Source organism: Octodon degus, unplaced genomic scaffold, assembly GCF_000260255.1.
Source record: "Octodon degus isolate 3935 unplaced genomic scaffold, OctDeg1.0 scaffold00184, whole genome shotgun sequence".
Taxonomy (NCBI): domain Eukaryota; kingdom Metazoa; phylum Chordata; class Mammalia; order Rodentia; family Octodontidae; genus Octodon; species Octodon degus.
Genome location: NW_004524760.1, coordinates 3,422,007 through 3,434,317, shown reverse-complemented (window position 1 = coordinate 3,434,317; position 12,311 = coordinate 3,422,007). Strand labels below are relative to the sequence as shown.

Genomic DNA, 12,311 nt, shown 5'->3' with positions numbered 1-12,311 from the left:
CATGTGGTGCTGGGGGATTGAACCACGGTCCCTGTGCTTTGCTAAGCTTGTTCTAAGCAGGTGCTTTAGACCACTGAGCCATCTATCTCACCAGCCCTGTCATATGTTCTTGAGCAAAGTGTAAACCAATGCCAAGGGTCTCTGGCAATGAACCATGGGACCTAGGGTGGCTCAGTTTATATAGTTTTTGACTTTGTTATAGTGCAAAAGCGAGAAGCATTCAACAGAAAACATTTTAAATTCTTTCTTTTTCTTTTTGGCAGTACTGGGCATTGAACTCAGCCCTTTACACGGAGCTATAGCTCCAGACCTTTTTTTTTTTTGAGACAGTGTTGTTAAGTTTTCCAAACTAGATTCAAACTTTTGCCCTCCTGCCTCAGCCTGCAGGAGTGCTGGGATCGAGGGTGTGTGCTGCCATGCACAACACACACTTAACATTTTTTTTTTTTTTACTTACAACCCATTTGTTTTTGTTTGTCTGTTTTAAAAATTTGTGGTTTCCCTTCTATGAAAAACTTAATAAAAGAACAAAAAAATAGCTAGTTAGGGGCCAGGGAGATAGCTCAGTGGAATAAGCACTTGCCTGGCAAGCTCAAGGACCTGAGTTCAATCCCCGGTTCTGAAAAAAAAAAAAGCTAATTAAATAGGGACAGCGTATCCAATAGTGTACCTTAACTTAGTACAATTGTTTTATGTTTTAGAATCAGATTCTATTAGTACATTTTAGATATGCATAATGCTCACATTCAACCTAGAGAATTTGTACCTGTATATGACATATGATGGAACTTATTTTATTCCTATTCCCTTCCCCTCCCTACCACCTTTCTCCCCTTCCACTTTATTTACAAAAGCTTTGTTTGCCATTTCTCCGTCTCCTTCTCCTTCTCCTTCTCCTTCTCCTTCTCCTCCTTCTCCTTCTCCTTCTTCTTCTTCTTTCTCCTCCTCCTCCTTCCTCCTCCTCCTTCTTCCTCTCTCTCTCTCTCTCTCTCTCTCTCACCCTTCTCTCTCCCTCTCTCTCCTTTTCTATGCTTCCCCCCTTATTTACTTTTCCATTTCAATTTTTTAAATTTTATGATCACAATTATACATTTTGGTTCTTATTTACACTTTGAGTTTCTCACAGCAGAGAAACAAAGTGGTATTTACACATGTGTACATGTGTGTCTGATTTATTCCACTTACGAGTAGAGTCTCAAGGTGCATCCATTTACCTAGACATATCTCAAGCTTATCCTTCTTTATGGCGGAATAATACTCCATTGTATAAAGACTCACACCTTTATCCATTCATTAGTTGGTGGGCATTTGGCTGTTTCCAAGATTTAGCTATCACAAACTGCTACTATAAAATGGGTTACATATATCTTTGTGGTGTGGTGCTTTTAATTCTTTTGGGAAAATGCCAAGAAAGGGAATGGCTGGGTAAAATGGAACCTCTAGTCTTCTTTTTTGAGAAATCTCTATACTGATTTTTAATAGTAGCTGCACCAGTTTACACTCCTATCAACAGTGGAGAATGGTTCCTTTTTCTCTACAGTCCCACCACCACTTGTTATTGGTTGATTTCTTGATAATAGCCATTCTTTCTAGAGTGAGAAGAGAATTACAAAGTTGTTTTAATTTGCACCTCTCAAATGACAAGTGAAGTTGAACATTTTTCATGTATTTATTTGCTGATTCTACTTCACCTGACAAGTGTGTATTCATCTCAGATGTTCATTTTTGAATTGGGTCTTTAAATTTGGGGTGTGTGATTTTTTTTTTTGTTTTTATTTTATTTTTATATAGTTTGTATAGAGATCCTTTGTCTGAGGAACAGCTGGCAGAATTTTTATTCCACTCTATGGATTATCTCTTTACTCTGTTGGTGGCTTCTCTTGCTATATGAAAGCTTTTTTTTTAATTTTTTTTAATTTTTTTTTATTTTTTATGAAAGCTTTTTAATAAGATGAGATCCCAGTTGGTGAGTCTTTGTGATGATTCCTGTGGAATCAGAGTCTTGTTCATAAAACCTTTGCCTACCTCAGTGTCTTCAAGAGTTGCACTGATTTTATCTTCCATCAGATTAAATATTTCCATATTTAGATCTTTGATCCATTTCAATTTCAGTTTAGTGCATGGAGAAAGATAAAGGTCTACCTTTAATCTTCAAAATGTGGCACACCAGTCTTTCCAGCACCATTTATTAAAGGGCTTTCTTCCAGGGAATATTTGGTACCATTATAAAAACTAAGGTGGCTAAGTATGTCTGGAGTTACTTCTGCATCCTCTAATCTGTTCCATTGATCCTCAGGTCTCTCTCTCTTTTTCTTTTTTTTTATTAGTACCCTGCTGTTTTTATCACAATACTTTATACTATAATTTCAAATCTTGGGTTGTGATGCCCCATGCTTAGCCTCTGTTGCTCAGAATTACATTTGCTGTCTAGGTCACTTTTGGTTTCAAATGAATTTTTGGATTATTTTCTCTAATTCTGTGAAGGTTGGAATTTTGATCAGAATTGCATTAAATCTATGCATAACTTTCAAAGTGTGGCCATTTTTACTATATTGGTTCTTCCTACCCAAGAGCAAAGGATAGCTTTTTGTTTTCTGATAGTCTCTTCTATCTCCTTTTTTCAGAGTACTCTAGTTTTCAGTGTCAAGATCTTTTATTTCCTTCACCAGATTAATTCCTAGGTCTTCCTTCCTTCCTTCCTTCCTTCCTTCCTTCCTTCCTTCCTTCCTTCCTTTTTTTGGATGCTATTGTAAAGGATATTGTTTCCCTGATTTCTCTCTCAATGAGTTTGCTATTCATGCACATGAAAGCTATTGATTTTTAAGTGTTGACTTTGTATCCAACTACACGACTGAATTTGGTTATTAAACCTAGAAGGCTTGGAGAACAGAGTAGAGAGCCCTTGAAGAAGTCACCAAAATGATGCCTGCACCAGTTGTACTGTTGAAAGAGGGGACTGACAGCTCCCAAGGCATCTCTCAGCCTATGAGCAACATCAGAGCCTGCCAGGTGATTGCCAAGGCTGTAAGAACCACTCTGGGTCCCCATAGCATGGAGAGCTTATTGTAGGTGGCCGAGGCAAAGCAACAAGTTCTAATGATGGGGCCACAATTTTGAAACTTCTTGATGTCGTCCATCCTGCAGCAAAGACTTTAGTGGACATTGCCAAACCTCAAGATGCTGAGGTTGGTGATGGTACCACCTCTGTAACACTGCTGGCTGCAGAGTTTCTGAAGCAGTGAAACCCTATGTGGAGGAAGGTTGGCATGCCCAGATCATCATCTGAGCTTTCCGCATAGCTACACAGTTGGCAACTCACAAGATCAAAGAAATCACTGTGACTGAAGAAACAAGATAAGGTGGAGCAGAGGAAGCTGCTGGAGCATATGCCATGATGACTCTGAGCTCTAAGCTGATTTCCCAGTAGAAAGCCTTCTTTGCTAAGATGGTGGTTGATGCTGTGATGATGCTTGATGATTTGCTGCAGCATAAGATGATGGGAATCGAGAAGGTACAGGGTGGAGCCCTAGAGGAGTCTCAGCTGGTGGCTGGTGTTGCATTCAAGAAGATTTTCTCTTACGCTGGGTTTGAAATGCAACCTGAAAAGTATAATAATCCTGTGGAGGACCACCTGAGCAGCTCTCCTTGAAAGAAGAGCAACTGTCTCTATTTTGACTGAGCCTGGCCCTATTTCCTTGTATTGTTATGTACAGAGCTGGCTAGGACTTCTGTTTATCCTTCAATTGGCCTTAAGCAATGTATATTGGTCTAGCTGAGGTGCTGGTGACAGTCTTTGAAGGTGGCATGTGTGTTTCCCTGGTAACCTATACCTGCTGCTCTTCAATGTGAGCCAGGTTGAGACAGAACGGTAGAGCTAATGCTCTGTGCCGCCAGCTGGGATCAAGCCTCAAGACAGAGGCTATGACTTCCTGGGCTTGAAAGACTACATCAAAGCTGAAGCACCAGACTTACCAAAACATTAGATAGTATATAATACAGATTACTCTTTCTACATATCCTCTCTGCATATTGCAGAGGTAAATTTAGGCCACTCACCTAGCTCAGCTCATAAGTCTCTTTCCCACAGTTCTCAGTCAATCCTCAAGTCACTTCCCCACTGAATAAAACTGGGTAAGGCTCTGGGTCACTTTCTTGGTTCCAAAAAGCCATCTTCATGGCTATACTTAGAACCCCTTGACTCCCTGATGATTGAAAATATAATTTAGTGTCTTTATTTTTGCTGTGGGTTACATTGTAAGTGGTAGATTAAAATCAACTTGATGAGATTCCAATAACATAACTTTGGGATTATAAATATTGGCTTCTTGAACCCAGACGAGGACCTAAAAGTGTCTGCTACATTTGGTGCCCAACGTGGGGCTGGAACACACGACCTTCTCAACACAAGGACCACTCACCAGAATCACATGCAGGTGACCCATTGGACCTTGCATGACCAATGTAAAGGTAAATGGAGAATTTTGTTACTTATAGTGCTCAGATGCAAGTAGCAAATAGGAATCTGTTCGTCAAGGGTAACAATGGGGCAAGTTCAGTCTATATCCACAGAAGAGAAAGAATTTAGTTTATTGATTATGAAACTGTTAAAAGATGCTGGTATTAAGATGCCATCTAAGCAAGTTTTTAGATTACTTCATGAGATAGTTACATTTTATCCATCTTTTCCCAAAGTTGGCACACTAGATCTCAGGATTTGGGATGAACTAGCTAAGAGCTTCTACGTAGCCAAAGCTCAGAAAAGGAAAATTCACTCACAAACTATAGCCACATATAATCCGGTAAAGAGAGCTATCTGGGCCTTCCAATGTAACAGCCAAGGAAAAAATGCATATCAGCAACAGTTTACCATTGCAAAGCATTCTAAGGATGCTGGCCCGAGGCTAGTAAACAAGGCAATTATAATTGAGAAGAGCCCTGATGGAACTATAACAAAAGAGTTGGATCAATCACCTGGGACTGGACTTTCCTAATGGGCTTCTAGAAAACAAGGAAATATTTTTAAAGAATACAGATAATCCTCTCCCTGTCCTCCCTACTGTCTCTCCACTCCCTACAGTCCTTCCCTCAGGCATACAGGTTAAGAATGAGTCTCCTCCTTCCCCAACCATAAGGAGGCCAAAGTATAGTAACATAAGGTTATATCCACAGACAACATGCTTTCCTGTCCTTGAAGAGACAAATTCAGAACACCCTAGTTGTAAATGCAGTACTCATGTGGCCTTTAACATTTGCTCCTGGAAGAATTAAGACAGAGCGTGTTAGACAATGGTGTCCAAGGCCTCTACACACTTGGTTGCTTGGATAACATACTTCAAGTCTTCCAAATGACACCAAGTGATATAACCGATCTTGCATGCATGAGTCTATCCTTTGCACAATTTCTGCATTTTAAATCACAATTAAAGATATTCATTTCAGAGCAGGCACAGAGTAATCAGGATAGTGGGGATAAGAATCTTAAAGCAATTACACAAGAAATGCTATCTGGCACTGGACAATATGCTGACTTAAAGGTCCAAGGACATGCCCCACCCCTCCTTTTCATGCAGTGTAAAGAGCTGCTACACTGTGCGTGGATTGCTATCCCAGAGGATGATACACCTAATAAATGCTTTACTCGAGTACTCCAGGGTCCTAGAGAAACATACACCCAATTTATAACAAGATTAAAAGAGGCTATAAATAAGCAGATTCCTCACAGCATTGTGGCTAAAATGCTTGTTTGTCAATTAGCATATGAGAATGCCAATGATGAATGTAAAAGAACCTTAGTCTCAGTGCTTCATACAAAAAATTTATCCGCTTATATTCGTGCATGCCAAAATATTGGTTCTACTGCCTACACTTCTACTCTCCTGGCACAGGCTATATCTCAACATTTTGCTAATAAATTTGATATGGTTAAATGTTTTAATTGTGGCAAGCATGGACACACCCGCCAGCACTGCCTATGGCCTATAAAGGTGCCAGCCCCCTCAGTATATTTACCTGGTACTCAGTGTCCACATTGCATAAAAGGTTTTCACTGGGCAAAAGATTATAAATCTAAATTTCATAAAAATGGCACAATCTTACATAGAAATAAACCAGGTGTCCAAACTGATGGCCCCAGTAGCAACAACAAAAGAAGGGTCAGTCAGTACTCCAGGGATTTGGACCCAGTTAAACCAGTTATATCCAATTCAAATCAGACAAACAATGATCCCACTACCAGGATGGGTGCAAGGCAAGACCTTAGGTGCCTCATACAGAAAACCATTCAGAGTTCAAAATTAGATTTACCAGTGGCTTCTTGCCTTAATTTGTTGGGGGGAGAAAAGCCAAATTTAATTCCCACTGAAATTTCTACTCCAGTCCTTAACTCCACATGTGATGAACCTGGTAGGGATGAGCCTTTAAGCAAATAATTTTATTTTTGCCAGAGTATTTTGGTTCCTAGGCCTATTTGTGACATTACATTTAAAGGGAAATCATTTACTGGACTGATGGATTTAAAAGCTAATGTCATTATAATCAATAGCCAATCTTGGCTGTCTGCTTGGCCAACTGGACCTGCCTCCACAGCTCTGATAGGCTCAGGATCTCCTCAATCTTTCTCACAGAGTGTTCTGTCTTTTTGGTACATTGACCCTGATAGACAGGAAGGTATTAGAACCCCATTTATCACATCCATTCCAGTCAATCTATGGTGTATAGACCTCATAAAAGAATGGGGCACTCTCTTACTTCAGAGCCTCAGAGTTATATGTTACCAAATAGCAGAATGATGACTAAGATGCAATATCAAGAAAGCAAAGGCTTAGCTAACAACTTGCAGTGCTGTACTCTTACAATTCTGCTTTTAATTGAACAAAAAAGATATAAAATTAAATTTGTAATGATAACCATTGATACTCTGCAGGAAAAGTTAAGGATTTCATCAATATTGGTAAGAGAACAACTGCAATCCAGTTATCTCAAACCTACTTTATTGCAACTGTTTTTAGAAGTGCTAGGAGCTACATTAAGTGAAACTGCTGCCTTCTTTCTTGATCTTATTAGATCTCACTCTAATCACCTGGGCTTGTTGTCATCGGTTAATTATAATACAGATGCTACTATAAATCTGATTTTCATTTTTGATAAAGTGCGACAATCCCATAAATTTGTTTCTCAAAATCCTAAACATTTGCAAAAGAAATGTAAAATGATCAGAACACAAGCTAGACAAATCATCATTGCATGTTGTGCTTGTCAGCTCATTCCTAGGCCTATTCCTAAACAAAGCTACAATCCCAAAGCTCTTAGAGCTAATTGGTCATGGCAAATGATTATGACCCATATATTCTCTTTTAACATACGTAAATATATTCATGGTTTTATAGATACGTGCTCACATGTGCTCCATGTTATGTGTCATACAGGTAAACAAAAGCAACGTGTTTTACAATGCTGCATATCAGCCTTTCCTAACTTAATGTTACAAACATTAAAGCCTGATATTGGTTCTGCTTACATTAATAAAAATGTTAAGAGTTTTTTTAATAACTGGAAGATAAAACATGTTACAGGGATGCCGTATGATCCCCAAGGTCAAATAATCATTGAACACATATGTCTTAAACTAAAAAAATCAAGTGGTCAAACAAAAAAAGGGGCAAACACAGAGTCAAAACTTTGCTCCATATATTTTAACTTTTCCGAGTATGGCTTGGTGTGACCTCCAAACATGTGTTTGGAATGGTCTGGCATCACTTTTAAATTGGGGCCGAGGTTATGCTTATATTTCTACAGAAAATCAAGAGATATTACAGTCATCAGAGCTGTTCCATGGCCAAAATCCAACTTATCTACACAACATATCAAGCTCTCTCCTGAGACCTCAAGCAATAAACCTGAGAGCACATCCTCTACCTTCCTAGAAAGGCCTGCAGCAGACCGTTCATGAGGCTTGCCACCTAGTTAACTGCCAGCATTTGGTTCAATCACCTGATAATATTCTCTTTACAATGCATAATCTTATAGCAGTTTCTCTGGTACTCCTTTGGTTCAAGAAGTGTATTGGGCCTACATACCTAAGGCATCCTGGCTTAGACCTCTTACATGGATGGACAGACCCTCAAAGGTTTTTCATTCTGCAAAGAGTAATACCCCTATATGTATTATTCTGCCTGCCCTACAAATTTCAATGCTTTTACAAGAACAGGCTAAGCTTTATATTTCATCTCATTTTGTATGTCTTCCCTTGTGTGTAGCCCATGTACAACAGGATGCTAGACTTTACGTGTCGGCTGCAGATCAGACTTGGGAAGAACAACTGTTTAAAGGACAATTTGCCTTATTAACCCTAAATTCTATTCCATTGGATGGTAACCTTATAAGAGATTTTAAACCTACCATTCCTTTGTATACTCCAGAAGCTCATGTCCCTCACTTTGAGGAAGGTGATTTGGGCCCATGGCAGACTTACAGAGATACATACCATAGATGGGCTATACACAAATTTAATTATTCCTTTATAGACTATTCCCCTACAGGTTTCCTTCTAGGGAAAGATCAAGATTGGCACAAGATTTATTTTATAGATTCCTCCTATATATAATGATTTCAGAGGTCTTGTCCAATGTTACATGGTTAGGTAGAGGCCTCAATCCTCTCATCCCTAAACTCATTATCAGTGACAAAACTGGGCCTATGCAACATACTTTATGGAATCTAACCCTACCTTTTCATGATAGACTCCTGCAGACTAGGTATCTGTAACTGATAGTTGGAGGAAAAGTCAAAGCAGTATTACAAGGACATAGATACATAAAGATAAACGTGTGCTTATGGTCTCAAGTCTGCTAGAAAGAAAGAGTGGCAACCAAATATGTTCTCATGTACTAATGTGTCATGTATCATGCCTGAACATCCTTCCAATGACTCCACAGTGGTGATCATGGTCAAGATGCTTAGGGATTGGCTTCCAGTCAGTCTAACAGAGCCATGGTGTCATTCACTTAGTTCTTTTTTTTTTCTTTTTTAAAAAAATTTATTTATTTATTTGTGTGTGTGTGTGTGTGTGTGTGTGTGGCCAGCTCAGCCCACAAGGGGGCGGGGCTGGCTGGCATGTGGTGCTGGGGGATTGAACTGTGGTCCCTGTGCTTTGCTAAGCTTGTTCTAAGTAGGTGCTTTAGACCACTGAGCCATCTCACTAGCCCTAGTTCTTTCTTTATAGAGACATTAATTAAAAGAGTTATCAATTGGACCAAGAAGATGCTTGGATTAATTATAGCAGGGATAACTTCCTTGGTGCTTTTGATGGCCTGTGCAGTTGTTAACTCTATGATGTTAGCTCATTCCATATTAACTGCTCCCCTTGTAAACAACTGGACAAGAGTTCTGGTGACAGCAGGAAATTCAGCGAAATATTAATATAAAGTTAATAACTCAAGAGAGCATTCTGGAAACTTCCGTCCTTTAGATGGAAGATCAAATTGAAAGTTTACAATTACAACAAGGTTTAAAATGTCACTATAGTATGACTTGCTTTTGTATCACCCCTTTACCATATAACAGAAGTATTCCCCTTGGGGACTAATCTAGAAACATATACAAGGAGCTATCCATCAAAATATTACCTTGGATATAGATGTTATTCAGAGAAAAATATTGTTAATGTCACAGCAGACAGCCACTTTTGAGGCCCAGATTAAAGACTGGGATAAGTTTGCTGATGCTATAGAACAGATGAATCCATTTATATATCTCAAGGCCCACTTTTGGTTTTATATTGGGATTGGTGTACTCATTCTTTTGTTTATAATCCTTCTCATTAAAGTGTGTCACGGAGGATTCTCAGCCCAAAAACAGTGACGGGCTATATGGCCAGAACTGACACTGCTCCAGCTTCTTTGAAACAAAGAAGGGGGAACTGTGGAGGACCACCTGAGCAGCTCTCCTTGAAAGAAGAGCTACTGTCTCCATTTTGACTGAGCCTGACCCTATTTCCTTGTATTGTTATGTACAGAGCTGGCTAGGACTTCTGTTTATCCTTCAATTGGCCTTAAGCAATGTATATTGGTCTAGCTGAGGGGCTGGTGATAGTCTTTGAAGGTGGCTTGCGTGTTTCCCTGGTAACCTATATCTGCTGCTTTTCAATGTGAGTTGGGTTGAGACAGGAAGGTAGAACTAATGCTCCGAGGTGCCAGCTGGGATTGAGCCTCGAGATAGAGGCTATGACTTCCTGGGGCTTGAAAGACTACATCAAAGCTGAAGCATCAGACTTACCAAAACATTAGATACTATATAATGCAGATTACTCTTTCTACATATCCTCTCTGCATATGGCAGAGGTAAACTTAGGCCACCCACCTAGCTCAGCTCCTAATAGTCTCTTTTCCAGATTCTCAGTCAATCCTCAAGCCATTCCCCCACTAAATAAAACTGGGTGAGGCCCTGGGTCACTTTCTTGGTTCCAAAAAGCCATCTTCATGGCTGTACTTAGAGCCCCTTGACTCCCTGATGATTGAAAATATAATTTAGTGTCTTTACTTTCACCGTGGGTAGCATTGTAAGTGGTAGATTGAAATCAACTTGATGGGATTCCAAAAACATAACTTTGGGATTATAAATATTGGCTTCTTGGACCGAGATGAGGACCTAAAAGTGTCTCCTACATAACCCCACAGTTGCCTTATTAAACATTGAGTTCAAGCTGAAAGCTGAGAAAGAGAATGCTGAAATCAGAGTCCACATAGTAGAAGATTATCAGGCAATCTTTGGTGCTGAGTGGAACATTCTGTGTGACAAGTTAGAGAATATCTATAATTCTGGAGCCAAAGTTATTTTGTCTAAACTCCCTATTGGGGATGTGGCTACTCAGTACTTTGCTGATAGGGACATGTTCTGCACCGGCCGTGTGCCTGAGGAGGATTTGAAGAGGACAACGATGGCCTGTGGAGGCTCAATCCAGACCAGCATGAATGCTCTATCAGCAGATGTGCTGGGTTGCTGCCAGCTGTTCGAAGAGACCCAGATTGAAGGTGAAAGGCACAATTTCTTCACTGGCTGCCCCAAGGCCAAGGCTTGCACCTTCATCCTCTGCTGCAGAGCTGGGCAGTTCATGGAGGAGACAGAGCGGTCTCTGCATGATGCCATCATGATTGTCAGGAAGGCCATCAAGAATGACTCAGTGGTGGCTGGTGGTGAAGCCATCGAGATGGAGCTCTCTAAGTACCTTCGGGATTACTCAAGGACTATCCCAGGAAAACAGCAGTTACTGATTGGGGCATCTGCTAAGGCCTTGGAGATTATCCCATGTCAGCTATGTGACAATGCTGGCTTTGATGCCACAAACATCCTGAACAAACTACGGGCTCGGCATGCCCAGGGTGGCATGTGGTATGGGGTGGACATCAACAATGAGGACATTACTCATAACTTCGAAGCTTTTGTGTGGGAGCCAGCTATGATGAGGATCAATGCCCTGACAGCAGCCTCTGAGACTGCGTGCCTGATCGTGTCCATTGATGAGACCATCAAGAATCCTCGCTCCACCGTGGATACTCCTCCAGCAGTGGGCTGGGGCCAGGGCCATCTCCCTTGAGATCCCACCTGTCACACTGGCTGACAGCTGGCTGCAGGTGTGCTTGCCCTCCTTGGCTTAGCTCATTGGTATTATGAAGAAGTGGTAATAATTGGTCTGTCCTGTTCTCACTGGAGGTTATTTAAATAAGACTTAAGACAGAAAAAAAATAAATAAATCTAGAAGTCTTTTGGTGGAGTTTTTGTGGTCTTCTATGTAGAATATCATGTCATCTTTTAGTAATGATAATTTAACTTGCTCCCTTCCTATCATTATTCCTTCTATTTTTTTTTTCTCTTGTCCAATTGCTCTGGCTAAAGTTTCCAGAGTGGCGGCAGTAGACATGCTTATCTTGTTTCTGATTTTAGATTGAAAGCTTTCAGTTTTTGTTTTGTAGTATGGTGTTGGCTGTTGATTTGTCATAGAAGGCTTTTATCAGCTTGAGATAAAGACCATGTGTTTCCAATTTTCTGTAGAGGTTTTTTTTTTTTTTATCATGAATGGGTGCTAGACTTTGTCAAAAGCTTTCTTTGCATTTATTGAGATGATCATGTGATTTTGGTCCTTGGCTCTTTTAATAAGGTGTATGTTATGGTTTGTGTCTAGTTGCCCCAAAAACCTCATGCAGCCATTGGGGTAGGCTTCTAGTTCTTGATTAATTCATGATCCAATGCTGGAATTATGATTGTGAGTGCTGCAGAGATTATTGGTGTGAGTGCTACACCTACCCATGGCAGACAGC

At 40.2% G+C, this 12,311-nt stretch overlaps 1 pseudogene; it reads left to right on the top strand.

The window, feature by feature from the left end:
- Window positions 1–2,919: 2,919 nt before the first annotated feature.
- On the top strand, window positions 2,920–11,590 carry LOC101563750 (annotated as a pseudogene).
- Window positions 11,591–12,311: the final 721 nt, after the last annotated feature.